This window comes from Rattus norvegicus, chromosome 13 (genome assembly GCF_021556685.1).
Source record: "Rattus norvegicus strain SHRSP/BbbUtx chromosome 13, alternate assembly SHRSP_T2T, whole genome shotgun sequence".
NCBI classification, from domain to species: Eukaryota; Metazoa; Chordata; class Mammalia; order Rodentia; family Muridae; genus Rattus; species Rattus norvegicus.
The window spans coordinates 3,690,328-3,709,263 of NC_141546.1; the positions used below are offsets into that span (position 1 = coordinate 3,690,328).

At 37.7% G+C, this 18,936-nt stretch overlaps 1 non-coding gene across 1 annotated transcript; it reads right to left on the bottom strand.

Moving 5' to 3' along the window:
- Positions 1-18,447: 18,447 nt before the first annotated feature.
- Positions 18,448-18,580, bottom strand: LOC120096404 (small nucleolar RNA SNORA17). Its single transcript, XR_015636425.1, has one exon. It is a non-coding gene; the product is annotated as a small nucleolar RNA SNORA17 (small nucleolar RNA).
- Between the last annotated feature and the right edge of the window lie 356 nt (positions 18,581-18,936).

Here is an 18,936-nt window from a genome sequence, read left to right on the forward strand (position 1 = left end):
CTCTGGTTGCTTGGCATTGTTGTACTTTTGGGGTCTCGAGCCCCTTCAAGCTCTTCCAGTTCTTTCTCTGATTCCTTCAACGGGGGACCTATTCTCAGTTCAGTGGTTTGCTGCTGGCATTCGCCTCTGTATTTGCTGTATTCTGGCTGTGTCTCTCAGGAGCGATCTACATCCGGCTCCTGTCGGTCTGCACTTCTTTGCTTCATCCATCTTGTCTAATTGGGTGGCTGTATATGTATGGGCCACATGTGGGGCAGGCTCTGAATGGGTGTTCCTTCAGTCTCTGTTTTAATCTTTGCCTCTCCCTTCCCTGCCAAGGGTATTCTTTTTCCTCATTTAAAGAAGGAGTGAAGCATTCACATTTTGATCATCCGTCTTGAGTTTCGTTTGTTCTAGGGATCTAGGGTAATTCAAGCATTTGGGCTAATAGCCACTTATCAATGAGTGCATACCATGTATGTCTTTCTGTGATTGGGTTAGCTCACTCAGGATGATATTTTCCAGTTCCAACCATTTGCCTACGAATTTCATAAACTCGTTGTTTTTGATAGCTGAGTAATATTCCATTGTGTAGATGTACCACATTTTCTGTATCCATTCCTCTGTTGAAGGGCATCTGGGTTCTTTCCATTTTCTGGCTATTATAAATAAGGCTGCGATGAACATAGTGGAGCACGTGTCTCTTTTATATGTTGAGGCATCTTTTGGGTATATGCCCAAGAGAGGTATAGCTGGATCATCAGGCAGTTCAATGTCCAATTTTCTGAGGAACCTCCAGACTGATTTCCAGAATGGTTTTACCAGTCTGCAATCCCACCAAAAATGGAGGAGTGTTCCTCTTTCTCCACAACCTCGCCAGCATCTGCTGTCACCTGAGTTTTTGATCTTAGCCAATCGCACTGGTGTGAGGTGAAATCTCAGGGTTGTTTTGATTTGCATTTCCCTTATGACTAAAGATGTTGAACATTTCTTTAGGTGTTTCTCCGCCATTCGGCATTCCTCAACTGTGAATTCTTTGTTTAGCTCAGAACCCCATTTTTTAATAGGGTTATTTGTTTCCCTGCGGTCTAACTTCTTGAGTTCTTTGTATATTTTGGAAATAAGGCCTCTATCTGTTGTAGGATTGGTAAAGATCTTTTCCCAATCTGTTGGTTGCCGTTTTGTCCTAACCACAGTGTCCTTTGCCTTACAGAAGCTTTGCAGTTTTATGAGATCCCATTTGTCGATTCTTGATCTTAGAGCATAAGCCATTGGTGTTTTGTTCAGGAAATTTTTTCCAGTGCCCATGTGTTCCAGATGCTTCCCTACTTTTTCTTCTATTAGTTTGAGTGTGTCTGGTTTGATGTGGAGGTCCTTGATCCACTTGGACTTAAGCTTTGTACAGGGTGATAAGGATGGATCGATCTGCATTCTTCTACATGTTGCCCTCCAGTTGAACCAGCACAATTTGCTGAAAATGCTATCTTTTTTCCATTGGATGGTTTTGGCTCCTTTGTCAAAAATCAAGTGACCATAGGTGTGTGGGTTCATTTCTGGGTCTTCAATTCTATTCCATTGGTCTATCTGTCTGTTTCTGTACCAATACCATGCAGTTTTTATCACTACTGCTCTGTAATACTGCTTGAGTTCAGGGATAGTGATTCCCCCTGAAGTTCTTTTATTGTTGAGGATAGCTTTAGCTATCCTGGGTTTTTTGTTATTCCAGATGAATTTGCAAATTGTTCTGTCTAACTCTTTGAAGAATTGGATTGGTATTTTGATGGGGATTGCATTGAATCTGTAGATTGCTTTTGGTAAAATGGCCATTTTTACCATATTAATCCTGCCAATCCATGAGCATGGGAGATCTTTCCATCTTCTGAGGTCTTCTTCAATTTCTTTCCTCAGTGTCTTGAAGTTCTTATTGTACAGATCTTTTACTTGCTTGGTTAAAGTCACACCGCGGTACTTTATATTATTTGGGTCTATTATGAAGGGTGTCGTTTCCCTAATTTCTTTCTCAGCTTGTTTCTCTTTTGTATAGAGGAAGGCAACTGATTTATTTGAGTTAATTTTATTCCCAGCCACTTTGCTGAAGTTGTTTATCAGCTTTAGTAGTTCTCTGGTGGAACTTTTGGGATCACTTAAATATACTATCATGTCATCTGCAAATAGTGATATTTTGACCTCTTCTTTTCTGATCTGTATCCCTTTGATCTCCTTTTGTTGTCTGATTGCTCTGGATAGAACTTCAAGAACTATATTGAATAAGTAGGGAGAGAGTGGGCAGCCTTGTCTAGTCCCTGATTTTAGTGGGATTGCTTCAAGTTTCTCTCCATTTAGTTTAATGTTAGCAACTGGTTTGCTGTATATGGCTTTTACTATGTTTAGGTATGGGCCTTGAATTCCTATTCTTTCCAGGACTTTTATCATGAAGGGGTGTTGAATTTTGTCAAATGCTTTCTCAGCATCTAATGAAATGATCATGTGGTTCTGTTCTTTCAGTTTGTTTATATAATGGATCACGTTGATGGTTTTCCGTATATTAAACCATCCCTGCATGCCTGGGATGAAGCCTACTTTGTCATGGTGGATGATTGTTTTGATGTGCTCTTGAATTCGGTTTGCCAGAATTTTATAGAGTATTTTTGCGTCGATATTCATAAGGGAAATTGGTCTGAAGTTCTCTTTCTTTGTTGTGTCTTTGTGTGGTTTAGGTATAAGAGTAATTGTGGCTTCGTAGAAGGAATTCGGTAGGGCTCCATCTGTTTCAATTTTGTGGAATAGTTTGGATAATATTGGTATGAGGTCTTCTATGAAGGTTTGATAGAATTCTGCACTAAACCCGTCTGGACCTGGGCTCTTTTTGGTTGGGAGACCTTTAATGACTGCTTCTATTTCCTTAGGAGTTATGGGGTTGTTTAACTGGTTTATCTGTTCCTGATTTAACTTCGATACCTGGTATCTGTCTAGGAAATTGTCCATTTCCTGAAGATATTCAAATTTTGTTGAATATAGGTTTTTATAGTAAGATCTGATGATTTTTTGAATTTCCTCCGAATCTGTAGTTATGTCTCCCTTTTCATTTCTGATTTTGTTAATTTGGACACACTCTCTGTGTCCTCTCGTTAGTCTGGCTAAGGGTTTATCTATCTTGTTGATTTTCTCAAAGAACCAACTTTTGGTTCTGTTGATTCTTTCTATGGTCCTTTTTGTTTCTACTTGGTTGATTTCAGCTCTGAGTTTGATTATTTCCTGCCTTCTCCTCCTCCTGGGTGTATTTGCTTCTTTTGGTTCTAGAGCTTTTAGGTGTGCTGTCAAGCTGCTGACATATGCTCTTTCCTGTTTCTTTCTGCAGGCACTCAGCGCTATGAGTTTTCCTCTTAGCACAGCTTTCATTGTATCCCATAAGTTTGAGTACGTTGTATCTTCATTTTCATTAAATTCTAAAAAGTTTTTAAATTCTTTCTTTATTTCTTCTTTGACCAGGTTATCATTGAGTAGAGCATTGTTCAATTTCCACGTATATGTGGGCATTCTTCCCTTATTGTTATTGAAGACCAGTTTTAGGCCGTGGTGGTCCGATAGCACGCATGGGATTATTTCTATCTTTCTGTACCTGTTGAGGCCCGTTTTTTGACCAATTATATGGTCAATTTTGGAGAAAGTACCATGAGGAGCTGAGAAGAAGGTATATCCTTTTGCTTTAGGATAGAATGTTCTATAAATATCCGTTAAGTCCATTTGGCTCATGACTTCTCTTAGTCTGTCTACATCACTGTTTAATTTCTGTTTCCATGATCTGTCCATTGATGAGAGTGGGGTGTTGAAATCTCCCACTATTATTGTGTGAGGTGCAATGTGTGTTTTGAGCTTTAGTAAGGTTTCTTTTACGTATGTAGGTGCCCTTGTATTTGGGGCATAGATATTTAGGATTGAGAGTTCATCTTGGTTGATTTTTCCTTTGATGAATATGAAGTGTCCTTCCATATCTTTTTTGATGACTCTTAGTTGGAAATTGATTTTATTTGATATTAGAATGGCTACTCCAGCTTGCTTCTTCTGACCATTTGCTTGGAAAGTTGTTTTCCAGCCTTTCACTCTGAGGTAGTGTCTGTCTTTGTCTCTGAGGTGTGTTTCCTGTAGGCAGCAGAATGCAGGGTCCTCGTTGCGTATCCAGTTTGTTAATCTATGTCTTTTTATTGGGGAGTTGAGGCCATTGATATTGAGAAATATTAAGGAATAGTGATTATTGATTCCCGTTATATTCATATTTGGATGTGAGGTTATGTTTGTGTGCTTTCATTCTCTTTGTTTTGTTGCCAAGACGATTAGTTTCTTGCTTCTTCTAGGGTATAGCTTGCCTCCTTCTGTTGGGCTTTACCATTTATTATCCTTTGTAGTGCTGGATTTGTAGAAAGATATGTTGTAAATTTGGTTTTGTCATGGAATATCTTGGTTTCTCCATCAATGTTAATTGAGAGTTTTGCTGGATACAGTAATCTGGGCTGGCATTTGTGTTCTCTTAGGGTCTGTATAACATCAGTCCAGGATCTTCTGGCCTTCATAGTTTCTGGCGAGAAGTCTGGTGTGATTCTGATAGGTCTCCCTTTATATGTTACTTGACCTTTTTCCCTTACTGCTTTTAATATTCTTTCTTTATTTTGTGCGTTTGGTGTCTTGACAATTATGTGACTGGAGGTGTTTCTTTTCTGGTCCAATCTATTTGGAGTTCTGTAGGCTTCTTGTATGTCTATGGGTATCTCTTTTTTTAGGTTAGGGAAGTTTTCTTCTATGATTTTGTTGAAGATATTTACTGGTCCTTTGAGCTGGGAGTCTTCACTCTCTTCTATACCTATTATCCTTAGGTTTGATCTTCTCATTGAGTCCTGGATTTCCTGTATGTTTTGGACCAGTAGCTTTTTCCGCTTTACATTATCTTTGACAGTTGAGTCAATGATTTCTATGGAATCTTCTGCTCCTGAGATTCTCTCTTCCATCTCTTGTATTCTGTTGGTGAAGCTTTTATCTACAGCTCCTTGTCTCTTCTTTTGGTTTTCTATATCCAGGGTTGTTTCCATGTGTTCTTTCTTGATTGCTTCTATTTCCATTTTTAATTCCTTCAACTGTTTGATTGTGTTTTCCTGGAATTCTTTCAGGGATTTTTGCGATTCCTCTCTGTAGGCTTTTACTTGTTTATTAATGTTTTCCTGTGCTTCCCTAAGTGTGTTCAGGTCTTTCTTGAAGTCCTCCAGCATCATGATCAAATATGATTTTGAAACTAGATCTTGCTTTTCTGGTGTGTTTGGATATTCCATGTTAGTTTTGGTGGGAGAATTGGGCTGCGATGATGGCATGTAGTCTTGGTTTCTGTTGCTTGGGTTCCTGCGCTTGCCTCTCGCCATCAGATTATCTCTAGTGTTACTTTGTTCTGCTATTTCTGACAGTGGCTAGACTGTACTATAAGCCTGTGTGTCAGGAGTGCTGTAGACCTGTTTTCCTCTCTTTCAGTCAGTTATGGGGACAGAGTGTTTTGCTTTCGGGCGTGTAGTTTTTCCTCTCTACAGGTCTTCAGCTGTTCCTGTGGTCCTGTGTCTTGAGTTCACCAGGCAGCTTTCTTGCAGCAGAAAATTTGGTCTTACCTGTGGTCCTGAGGCTCAGGTTTGCTCGTGGGGTGCTGTCCAGGGGCTCTCTGCAGCGGCAGCAACCAGGAAGACCTGTGCTGCCCCTTCAGGGAGCTTCAGTGCACCAGGGTTCCAGATGGTCTTTGGCTTTTTCCTCTGGCGTCCGAGATGTGTGTGCAGGGAGCAGTCTCTTCTGGTTTCTCAGGCCTGTCTGCCTCTCTGAAGGTTTAGCTCTCCCTCCCACGGGATTTGGGTGCACAGAACTGTTTATCCGGTTTGTTTCCTTCAGGGTCCGGCGGTGTCTCTGGCAGGGGTCCTGCCGCTCCTGGGCCCTCCCCCACGGGAGCCCAGAGGCCTTATACAGTTTCCTCTTGGGCCAGGGATGTGGGCAGGGGTGAGCAGTGTTGGTGGTCTCTTCTGCTCTGCAGCCTCAGGAGTGCCCACCTGACCAGGCGGTTGGGTCTCTCTCTCACCGGGTCTGGGAGCAGAGAGCTGCTGCGGGTCGGGCCATTCCACAGTTTTATCTCCTTATCTCCACACTTTCTGCATATGTACCATTGCCAACAGGGTCATTATCTACCCTACACACAACACACACAACACACACACACACACACACACACACACACACCTACACACAAACACACAAGAAATTTGGGGTTCCTCTCACATCCAACTCAATCACAGGTTCTCACACTGAGTTTTCAAGCACCTGAGCCCACATTCAGTCTCTTGTATCACATTGACTCATATTTCAAAAACGCATCAGTGCCAACTGCCAAAGTGGATAACTTGCTTTCTGTTTCTCCCTGCAGTGACAAACATGCACACACACACACACACACACACAGAGAGAGAGAGAGAGAGAGAGAGAGAGAGAGAGAGAGAGAGAGAGAGAGAGAGACTCACAGGGGTTAGAGGAAGAGAACAAGAAATGAAGTTGAAACATTTTTTAGAGTGCATTCATGCTGTGGATTTCTACAAGCCAGGAGCAAATATCTTTCAGGTTATTTCCTTTAATTACATGAAATGCTGTTCTGAAACCTGAACAGAGTAGAAGCAGGGATTCCCCTTCAACCAAAGACAAATGTACTTCCTATTTCCAACTACTAAAATCCAGTGCCTTTGGCTTCCCCAGGATTAATAGGAGTTTGAAGCACTCCTGAGAAGACTTCCTTTTAGATTCCCAAAGCTAGCCCTATGCCTGTGCTAGCAGCCATTCATCCGCTTATTTCTGCTCCCTGAGGAAAAAGCTATTGCATAATATACATCCACTGTTTCTGGAAAAATGCTCGGTAGGGCTCGTTTAAAAAGAAAAAAAGTGAGATTATTATTCTTTATACCAGTATAACTTGGGTGACCCTGTTGGTTGTGAATCTAAAATAATAAAGAACTGGGCTTCTGTTCTCTTTCACCAACAATATCCTGAAAGAATATTTTGGAAGCTTACAAACAATGCATAAAAATATGTGATGGTTCGGGACAAGATTTCAAAGGAACTGTGTGGCTGAGATAATTTCCAGCACAGAAAATCAATTTCTTATAAGCAATAAAGAGGCAAAGATTTGAGGCAAACATCAGATATTATTCTGTTTAGTCTATTTTCTGCTTGTTTTCTGAATCTACTGGCCAAAACTTTAAAATAGGTACTTTCACCCTAATCTGATTCATTTGCATTTTGGCATTTCCATTGGCAACATCAAATTTATATTTTATGAACTGTTTCAGATATGCTTTTATTCCAAAATACAAGTAGAGGGAACATAAACATATAGCTACAAATTATAGGTATAAAATGAGAAATTTCTAAATATGTACATATGGTTAAAACTACACACAAATTCAAGATTGATTTTATCATTACATACTCTAACTAACTCCAACATTTTCTGTAAGTCATCTGAAGAATGATCATACTGGGCTGAAAATGATGGATCAATAGTAAATAAATAGTACAGTGAAATTATCAAGGACTTGTGTCATAATCGAAATAAATATAAAAAGTTGGACATTAAGGTGGATATATATCGTTTCAGAATTCCTCTGGTAGGGTGGGAGGTAAACAAATCCAGAAGACAGCTGACTGACATGTGCTGATGGAAAATAATAGATACCTCATTAGAAAAGATGAAGTGAGGACTGAACAGATTTCTCAGTAGTTAAAAATTATCATTCCACTTCCAGAGTACCTTACTTCAATTCCTATTACATACCGACTGGGTCACAATGAATCTAAGTCTAATTCCACAGGATCTGATTCTCTTTTTTGGTCTCCTAAGGAAAGAGATATGCATATAGTATACATATAAGCATGTACACAATATTCATACATGCAAAATAAAAGTAAATGTTTAAAAAAATCCTGGAAAGCAATGATCATAGAATTTTCACTAAAGCCATCCCAAGGCTAACAATTTACTCTTATATGTACACAGTCCTAAGTACATTCACAGGCATACACATACACACACACACACACACACACACACACACACACACACACACACACCCCAAATCCATACTCTTACCTCAAGTTTAGAAAAAGAATTATGGTATCTCTTGGATGTATTTTATGTATTACATAAAAGTTATAGTTATAAAATGTTTATCTTGCCTTAGCTCAGGGACCTTGTAAACTAAAAGCACCCCTTAATGTATCCTTTCTCCAATAATACAATCTCTGCTATAGAAGCCACTATTGAGACCAAAACACTATTTCTTGTTAGCTCATTTCCTTTCCTTGTTCATGTTAGTGAGTCCCTCAGCCCCAGTTCTGTGAGTCTTTCTCTGTATACACCAAGCACTGGTAAAAGCTTTCACAAGGAAGTAGCTCAACCAGATATGCCCGTAGAGGCTACATATTCTAATTCCATAAATAGAACTGAAGATTACTATGATGGAAGCTAGAACTTCATACCTCACTTGTGTAGACAGAAACCTGAGTTTTCCCCTTTTTAAACGTAATTTACAGTTAGTCTCATGTGAGTTGTACATTACAATTTTGATTTAACATCTTATCTCTTCTCACACCTTTGGTATTGTTTTAAATAATGTGTCCATTATTTTTTTCAAATCACTGAAAAGTTATCCGAGAAAAGCAAGGAAAGAAAGGTGAATTTTGTGTCAGTTTGGTGGCATGCTCCATCAGTAAGAGAGAATGCAAAGCATCTGACTGCATCACATCCAAAGTCATCAAGTGCAAGGAGGTAGATATTGGTCCTCAGCTTATTGTTTTCCTTTTATTCTATCTGTGACCCAGGCCATGAACTGTACAGAGTGCATTTGTAATGTATATTTTTACTTGAATTAGCTCAACGTAAAAGCTCCCTTGAAGGTACTTCCTGTTCAGTTTCTAGATGTTAAACTAACAAGATCTAGAAATTAACCTTCAAAAGTAACCACAGAAAATAGTATACCTTACTTTGGAAACTCAGTCATTAATTTTAAGATGAATTGAGATAATATGCATGAAATTTCCCATATTCTGGGGACTATTATAATGACTTTGAGTCAAAATTTGATTGTCTAAAAGATTCTATCACTTGGATATAACCAAGTTGCTATAGTACAGAATTTCATTTACTCTAGACATGCTAGAACTGAGTGTTTCCCTTTTCAATTTCAGAGTTATATTCTCTCCTTCTTGCAAGTAGTATATCTCCAATATTCCACTCTTTTCCCTGTTAATCTTCTCAATCTAGTAAACAAATCAAACAAAAAATGTCCTTCTTCAGCTGACAAGGATTTGTCCAGCTGGACTTTGATCCAGGTCATGTAACAATAGCTGAACAAGTCACATCCTTTTATATCTGACATTATGTGAATTAATAAACCAATGCACACCCTATGTACAGCATGAACTTCTGGGTGGAGTCAAATAAAATAGTGCTGTGAATTTGAAGTGTAACCTGCCCTGTGTGTTAATTGTAGGATTGCATATGAAGTAGAAAAGAGTACAGACTGACTTAACAAACTGAGCAAAATTGTCATTTTCACACATTTATCCTAATTTAACAAGTAGCCATTCTTGGATTTAGGACATTTTGTCTTACAAATTTGGCAATATGGTAGAACATGCTATAATTCTAAAATATATAAGGACGAAAATCACTCGATCAGATAAGCATACTTTGAACTTAAGTTTTGTCAATTCATTGATGTACATTTTGAGGAAGTAGATTCAGCATTAAGTCTTGCCATATATGTCTTGTTTTCAAAAGTGTTGGACTTGTGAGTTTCCAGTAATTAGATTAGTTCATCTTGTCCACTGTGACAAAATAGAGAGCCATGTGTTCCTTGCCTGTCTTTCACAGAAGTGCTGTCTGTCAAACTGAATAAAACTGGGACTGTTTAGAGGGCATTATGTTTATCCTATAGATTGTGCAGATTGGATCATAAACCACACTAAAGATACCAAATGTTAACAACATTTGATTAGATAAACAGGGGCAGCTAACAGTAAAGCACTTACTATTTTATAAATAGCCCAGATATCAGGATTCCGTGAACTTTCCCGGGATTCAGATCCAAGTTCTCAAGCATGCACCATCTTAGAGAGATGGTTCAGAACACTAAGAGCAATTCCTGGTCAGACCCAAGTTCAGATCCCAGGACCCATGTCAGGGGCCTCACAAAGGTAACTCTGGATCCAGTGGATCTTCAGCCCACTTCTGGTCCCTGAGTAAATTTTATGCATGAAATAATAACACACACACACACACACACACACACACACACACGTGCACACACACAATGCACATGCACATGAATACACACAAATAAAATATAAATATTTTTTCTATTTGTTCTTTTCTCATACAGTACATCCCAGGAGCAGTTTCTCCTTCCTCTACACATTCCAGTTTTTTCACTATATCCTCTATGCCCCAAATTCAATGCTTTTCTGTTTCCCTTCAACACAGACCAAACTTCTGAAATATCTACCAAACACAGCATAACAAGTTGCTGGAAGGCTGGACAAAAAAGTTATATCAAGGTGGGGTAAGAATATTCAACCTTAGGAAAAGTGTCCTAAGAGTAGGCAAAAGAATCAGAGGCACTTCAACTCTGAGTACTAGGAATTCTGCAGAACACTTAAATTAATGAACATACATAATGTACATAGAGAGGACCTGAGCCAGACCAGTGCAGTCTCCATTATTGCCACTATAGCCTCTATGAGCCCATAAGTCCTGGTGTGTCAATATTGTAGGATGCGTTATTCATGTCTCCTTGACCCCTCTAGTTCCTACAATTCTTTTTGCCCCTCTTCTGTGTGGTTTCCTAAGCTTTGCATACTGTTAGGAAGTGGGTTTCTGCATCTGTTACCATCTTTGCTAGATGATGCTTCTCTGATAACTGTTGAGCTAGGCATCAATCTATAAATATAGCAGTATAGCAAGATATTGTTAAGAATAATTTTATTTCATCTCATTTTTACCAGTTTTATTTGATTATTTCCTAGGTCACTGTGGGATCCAAGTTCAAGTTTCTGGCAAGCCTGGCAGAATCTGGCATAGGTTCACTCATGTGGCATGGATGTCAAGTTAGACCCGTAATTGGTAGTTCCATTCCCACAAGTTCTTAGTGACAATAGCTCCACTCTATATTGCAGAAAAGACAGGTTGTATGCTGAAGATTTTGTGACTGGGTTATTACACACACACACATACACACACACACACACACACACACACACACACACACACACAGACACTTTAAAAAATTAAAAGCAGTGTTGACATCAGAATCTTACCACTTGGCTCCTTTTTGGATCTTTTGAATTCAGTGTTCTGCAGCCACAGTGAATTCTGTACAGTTTTGGGAAGAGTTATGTGAGTATAGTCTTTTGTAGTCTTTCAACTGATGGAGGAAGTTAATTCCTCCATTGCTTAATCTGCCCATCATTATAAGTAGTTTCACTATATTCATGAATACTTTCAATATAAATCCCACTGGGTAGTATTAGGTATATTGCAGATTCTTCTAAATAAAATGAGTAGAAAATCTGATTCATATGTATTAACTATAATGTCAACTATCTTCTATACTTCAGTGTTATATTTAGAAGCAGATAATTTACCACTTTTATCTGGATTTCTAGGCTTACAAGCAACATAGCCATTAAGATATATATATATATATATATATATATATATATATATATATATATATATATATATATATGTCAAAATGGCTTTTTATAAAAGCAGATTAGCCTAAATCAAAATTTTATACAACCATGCATACATAGAAGCATATTTTGTATACATGGCTATTCATATGACTGTTGATATGTGAGTTGTTTGTTTGCTTGTGTATATATTCATTTAGTGAACAGAGGGCCACTGTGCCTATTATTTCCTATGTTCTTTTCACCGTGTTTCAGAAACAGGTTTTGTGTTTTATTTTGTTTTTGTTGTTAGTTTGGATTTATTTTTTTTTTTGAGATTAGCTTCAAACTTGTATATTGGCTGGGCACCATTCCCCAGGGAACTCTCTGTCTTTGTCTCCCTAGAAATGAGATTAAAAGTGTGTACTACTATGCCTGGATACTCTTACATAGGTTTACAGGACAAGTGTTTGGTTCAGGTGCTTTCAAGACCAGCACTTTTCCAATTGAGTCATCTTGCCAATCCTTAATGCACATTTAACCTGAAAATATAGTTAGAAGTATATTTCTTGCTGACATTTATTCTGAACATCTATGCAAACACTTCATTAATCTGTCTCCATTTTCAGGAATGATTAAATGCATGATCATATTCATTATTTTATATTAAATCCATTACCAAAGTATTCCAATACACCTTTCTACCTGCTAGCTGTGTTACCATATATTAATAAGATGAACTTTTCTATTTTTATGAAGTACCTTCCACATTGCCATATGTCACAAGTGAATCTGCCAAGTCAAACAAGGTTCACAAACTTGTGGGACCACAGAAGTCCTCGCTACAATCAAATATCAACCATTTCCTTCTTTTTTATCCTCACTCAGCTACATAGCAATTGTTCCAGTGTTTAACTAATAAGCAAACAGCACACACTCATGTGTCCTGCATTCTTGAATCATTTCTGCTCCCTCTGCTGGAAGTGCCCACTCACTTTAAATGCAAATGATTTTGAAGGAGAAAAAAATGAAAGATGTCCCAGAAATAAGTTATGGGCCTTACAGTTAGTAGGTAAAAAGTAGATGCAAAATAGAGAAAGCATAAGATAAATTGTAGAGATGGCTCCGTGAGTGTGATGATTTGAGTATGCCTCATCAAGGGAGTGTCACTATTTGGTGGTGTGGCCTTGTTGTAGTACATGTGCCACTGTGGGTTTGGGTTTTAAAATCCTCAACCTAGCTGCCTGGAAATGAGTCTGCTGTTAGATAACACCTAAGATATTTGATATTGTCCTCTGGCCTCCAAATTCATCATTACAAGTGTGAATTCACATATTTGCACATGTATTAAATTGTACACCATAGATACTGTATCTCACATGCAAAAATGCACACAAATCTTATAACAGTCACAGAGAGAAACAGTATCTAGTAATGGGTACCTTCGCATACAACCTGAGAATATAACTTGAAAATGTGCCAGCATGACAATACAGAACACTTACTGGACTATGTTGCAAATTAAAATCAAATATCCCATAACCCTACAAATAATTCTTTACAAGATATTTATGAGTGAAACTACTTGGTATGAGCAGAAAGGAGCTCAGTCAACAGAATCATGATCCCATCAAAGAGAAAAGTGAAACTTGTTCCCACAATACCTGTCTCTTCATATTTACAAACTTAGAGTGCTGTAGATGTCTGTACTGTAATCAGGGCCAACACTAATGAATAATGTACCACCAAAATCAGTCACTAGCAGTAGATTTAATATACCTGTGTATCTGTGGAATTTATGCTAAGTATTTTCCCCAACTGCCTTCATTTGTGTAAGACTGCTGACTGTTATACGTTCTGACACTATATCGTCTGGTAAAATATTCTGTGATTTGTCGTATAAGCTGGTGCATGCCTTTAACCAGTTATAGCACTCAGGAAGCAAAAGACAGCAATCTCTGAATTTAAGGACAGGGTGGTTGACAAATTGAGTACCAGGGCCACCAAAACTACACAGAGAAACCATGACTAGGAAAGAAAAAAAGAAAAACAAAACAAAACAAAAACAAAAACAAACAAACAAACAAAAAAAAGCAGTTCTTAACTCACTGCTATGAGAAAATATCTAATAAAAGCACTTAATTAAGAATTTTTTATTGTGGCTCATAATTTGAGGGCACTATACATCATGGCAGGGAAGACAAGGCAGTAGGGACACTATGAAGCTGTTCAAAAGGTGTTCATTGTCCGGAAGCAGAAAGAGATGAATCCTGGGGCTCAGCTCACTTTTTTCTTTGTACTCAAGTCAGATTCTCAATCCACAGGAAGTGTTGCCCAAATTTAAATTAAGTCTTCACATCTCCATGAAATTAATAGAGAAATTACGTCACAGAGGTGTGAAAGGGGCATTTACTACCTGTCAGCTTGACCATATTGGCCATCAAGAGATGACTATAGCTGTTTTAGCTTGTATCCTGCATATTTAGTCTTTGTACTGAACAACATGCTGCAGGCTCAATATTCTGTCACAAAATTTATTAGAATCTGAGGTAGCATAATAGACATTTGTACCTTTTTAATCACTTGTGTTTTACATTTGCTGGTGTCTTCTAAGGTGTTTAAGAACAGACCCCAATATGTATCTGTATTTTCTGACTAAAATCTCTTAAAAACTTTGAGAATTTGTAGTAGCCTACCCTTTTCCATGGCTAACAAGCATGAATAACAATGTATGCCAGAGGACCACCTGGCTCTCTTTCTTCAGGAGCCACATAATTTGTCCCTTAAGACAAAGCATCACTTGCTAAGTAGGCTACACTGACTGGCCAGAAACACTGGAATCTACCCTTCTCTGCCTCCCCAGTGGTAGGGTCAAAAGTACCTATTCCACACATTGCTTTTTCAGGAATAATAGAGAGATGGAATGTGCGTACAACAAGGGCTTCATAGCTAAGGCACCTCCCCACCTCAGCACATGTTACTTTAAAAAGTTTTACTTATTTGTAAAACAAATTTCATTAAATTACTTTTAAAGGTTGAAAATTTCAAAAATTCTTGACAGCTCGCAATTGAAGTTAGTATTTTGTGTCAGTAATGTCTAGCTAAGAGCTTACCTACTTCCTATTATTGATATCCCATAACCACAGTCCTAGTTAAAAATTTAAAAATCCAAGCATTAATGCGCTCTACCATGCACTATTGTCTTAAAATGGCCAGTAAATCAAATTATGTGACCGTTTTTCTATTGACATCATTGACTTTGCGCCAAATCAATGTTTTCAATCAGTCCCTTCTCTAACTTAACAGCAAAGATTTAAAATTCAAAGAAAAGTGTCTTATGGTCAGCCCTTATGGGTTCATTTTATACCTAGTGAAATACGCCAGAAAGGATGTGCACATAAGCTGATGACTTGGGCTTGTGGACAAGGTGAGGACTCTTTTGGGGCTTTCTACCAGCAAAGAATTCAGGTAATTAACCATTCCCTTAAGTACAGTATTATTTACTTTTTAAAATTTTTCTTTCCTTTAAATGTGGAAAAATCCTTCAGAAGATAGTACCATAGCATGCATATGTATAATGACAGAAATAGCTATGCTGTGAAACTGTTAATGCAGATGTGATTTTATTAAACAGGAAAGACACATTGCTTCCTTTGGTATGTTGCACCTCTGTGGTATTAGGCTCTGGAGGTTACTCATTGGTGGGGAGGCAGTCCTTGCTTTGCCACAGTCTAGAGAGTTCATGAGAGTATTATTATTTTTAATATTTTTATTCTTAGTGGAGTGGTACACATACCATGGCATCTGTGTGGCAAGCATAAAGTCACTGTGGAGTTGATTCTGTCATTCAAGCTTTATGTGGATACTGGGTAAACTTGAGTTCAATCATCTTAAGCTTTCTGGATTCCATGGCATCTCAGCAACAATAGACAATATCCTTAATAATAAACATGACTCTAAAAGGCAACAAGTGTACCTTAATATTATTGTCAAGTTATAAATGAAAACAGATTTTTTTTATTCGAAGAGGAACTAATAGCTCTATAATTGATTACATAAATTATTATGTAATATATACATACATAATAATTGATTATGAAATAAAATGAACATTTTTGTCTTTTTAGATAATGAATACCTTTTAATTTTTATAATAAAACAAAATAAACTAAGAAGAAATGGTTAATTAGTGTTTAAATTAACACTAATTAGATAACAGAATTTGATAATAATATGTCTAGAATTACACGTTTTTAACATATCCAGTTGTATAGGTTAGGACATGTTTCTAAAGTAGCCAACGTACTGTTAAGAAATCAATATTAGGCAAATATTTGTTCTACTTATTTTCAGTATGTTTGCATCTTCATGTGTGTGGCACATATGTATGTATAGGTATGCATGTACATGTATTTGGAGAGGCAAGTCAACATTGGATAATGTCCTCAAAGTGTCAGTCACCATGCTTTTGAAATTGTCTCAGTTCGATCAGGCAGATCATAAGGGAACACCAAGGAATTTGCATCTCAGTACATTTTCAATGCTAAGATTTTATTCCTGTGCCATTAAGTTTACCATTTAAGTTGTTTAATACTTTATTTCTTGCTGTGTATATGTACACATATCAAATAATGTATGTGGAGGTGAAAGGACAATATATGAGAGTCAATTTTCTTCCTTCAACCTGTGGTTCCAAGGTATCAAATTCATGTCCTTAGTCTTGGTAGCAAGTACATTTACCCATTAAGTCATCTTGCCCCCTTTCTTCTAGGTGGGTTCTACTAATTCAGGTCCTAATATTCATGTGAAGTTATATTTCCAATTGAGCTGTCACCCTGTACCTTGCCCTTTTCTTATAATGTTTAGATATTTATAAGCAGTAACTGGAATATTCTACAAAGAAATAATCCTTCATAAATCCAACCTTGGAAACACTGTTGATACTTTGCACATTTTTCATTTGAAGACACAAATGTATTTGTTTTGCCCGCTTTGCTTTTGCAACTCAGTGGCAGTGATTTAAATTGAAATGAGTTATTTTGAAATAGGCAGAACAAATATGACATGTTTCATGTTCACATAATCAAACTCCCCTTTTGGAGTCAAACAATAATTGTTTTATATGTAAAAAACTGAAATTAAAAACCATAAAAATATATAGAAAACTATCCAAAGTGGATAGTTTTCTAGGGTCTATTGTTTTTGAAGAAAATATTCTTTAAAGATCCTTAAGATGCTGTTGCTGGGAGAAGAGGAGCTTGTTCTCATCTTTGGGTTTTCCGCAGACCCAGAGAATGAGGTAAGGCAATTATGATTATTAATGGGAACTAATAGGTGAGGTAGTTGTGAGGTAACAGGATGCCAGTTCAGCATTTGTCATTTCATTGGACAAGGTCCTAGGGGACTGTAAGGCACATCGGTGTCATATAAGGCTGAAGTAATGCATCTTGTCTACATGAATTTAAAGCAAAGTTAAAAAAGATATCAATATTCTCAAATATGATTATGAAGCTAGGTTTAATGACAGACAACTGCTGGGACTGTGTAGAGAATGGTGCCTGAGATAGTTGCTAATTCCGTGGTGGTTTGAATTTTCTGATCAGGTTTGCCACACAACAAAAGTGGGGTGAAGTTTTACCTTCCCAGACCCACTCTCTGTTTTCCATGTATGGTGACTGACTTCTTATGCCTCCCAGTCTCCTTAGGGAATAGAAGTCTTTATAAAAACTGTTACTATTACTGTCCCTCACTAGAGTTATCATGACATATTCCAGATACAAAGATAGTAGAGATTCCATGTAAAGGAGTGGAAACACAGCATCCTAGGCCAAGGATCGAAAAGAGAAATGCTATTTCCTGAAAAGCATACACTCAATATACCCTAATGTGTAAGCATGGAAGACATCAGGCTAAAGAATTTAGTAAGGCAGAAAGCACTAGACTACTACTGGAAGTTAAAACATACTAATATATTCTAACACAAGTTCCTTGAAGAAAAACAAAAAGAATACTAGTAGACTTCACTTAGTGAGAGTGTGAAACCTCCTTCCTGCTTCTTACAGATGCTGTAAGCTTTTTATATCTTCAGTTTTTACACAGAGGGCTGTGGATGGGAAAATGGTGACTTGAAACCTATGGAAGCCTTTCATTCTGTGAAAAATAATTGCCTTGGATGTCAAGGTACCATCCTGGGATTTGGGTTTTCTCTCAAACTTAGTTTCTCACTGCTGTGACTACAGACCTGACAGAAGCACCTTCCTGAATAGATAAAATGTCCTTTGGCTCCAGTTTGAGACTATAGCATACTGTGGTGGGGATAGGAAGTGGATAGTTAGTTTGCATTTGCAAGTGGAAAGCAGAGAAATGAGTTCTGGAGACCAGATAGCTTTCTCTTCTCTAGTTTACCCCAGGAACTCAGCTTGAGTATCTCTGCCCTCTTCAAGTAGCCTTTCTATGAGCATTTTCATAGACTGAGGGTTATCACAAGATCATTTCTCATCAGGCCTTCCTGTATGACTGCAGGCAGAGGTAATCTGCATTGGGCTCACTCATGCCCAGATTCTGCTGATATATAATATTCTATGATCTTCTAGTCTAGGCTTACTCCCCACACTGGAAGCCTGTCCAGGACTCTGTGTCATGGGACTCAATGCTGTCTGGGTCTAGCTCCCTGTCTGGCGCCAGACTGGGTGTCCTCTCAGCCTCGTTTCTTTTTTTTTTTTTTTTTCAGGGAGTGTAAGATGAATAATCATTCAGATGTTCACAGGTGAGAACACTGAAGTAAAACTTACTCTCTCTGCTCTGTGCCACTTACTAACATATATGTGATATAGACAGCCATACCTGCAATGCCTCTAGGGGTACTTTTTATAACATTTTAATATGATAGAACAGAATTACATGTATATGTTGTGTGAATCTTTAAGTTTTTGCCCAATTCAAGGATAATAACCCCGAATTATAAAACAAGTATTCTTATTTCAGAGGTATTCATCACAGTAAGAGAAATTAAACTAGGATAAGAATTTTCTTCATTTTTGTGCACAATAGACAAAATTAATATGTGGGTCACAGAATAGCTGATGTTATTCATAGTCTCCTTATTCAGAGGTGATTATTTATAAACTATTGAAGAAAGTTGAAAGCCGTATATCATGACATTCATAGAAGAATGAGCAAGTTATTAAATGCTTTTCCAGAAAAACAAAACAAAAACTCAAA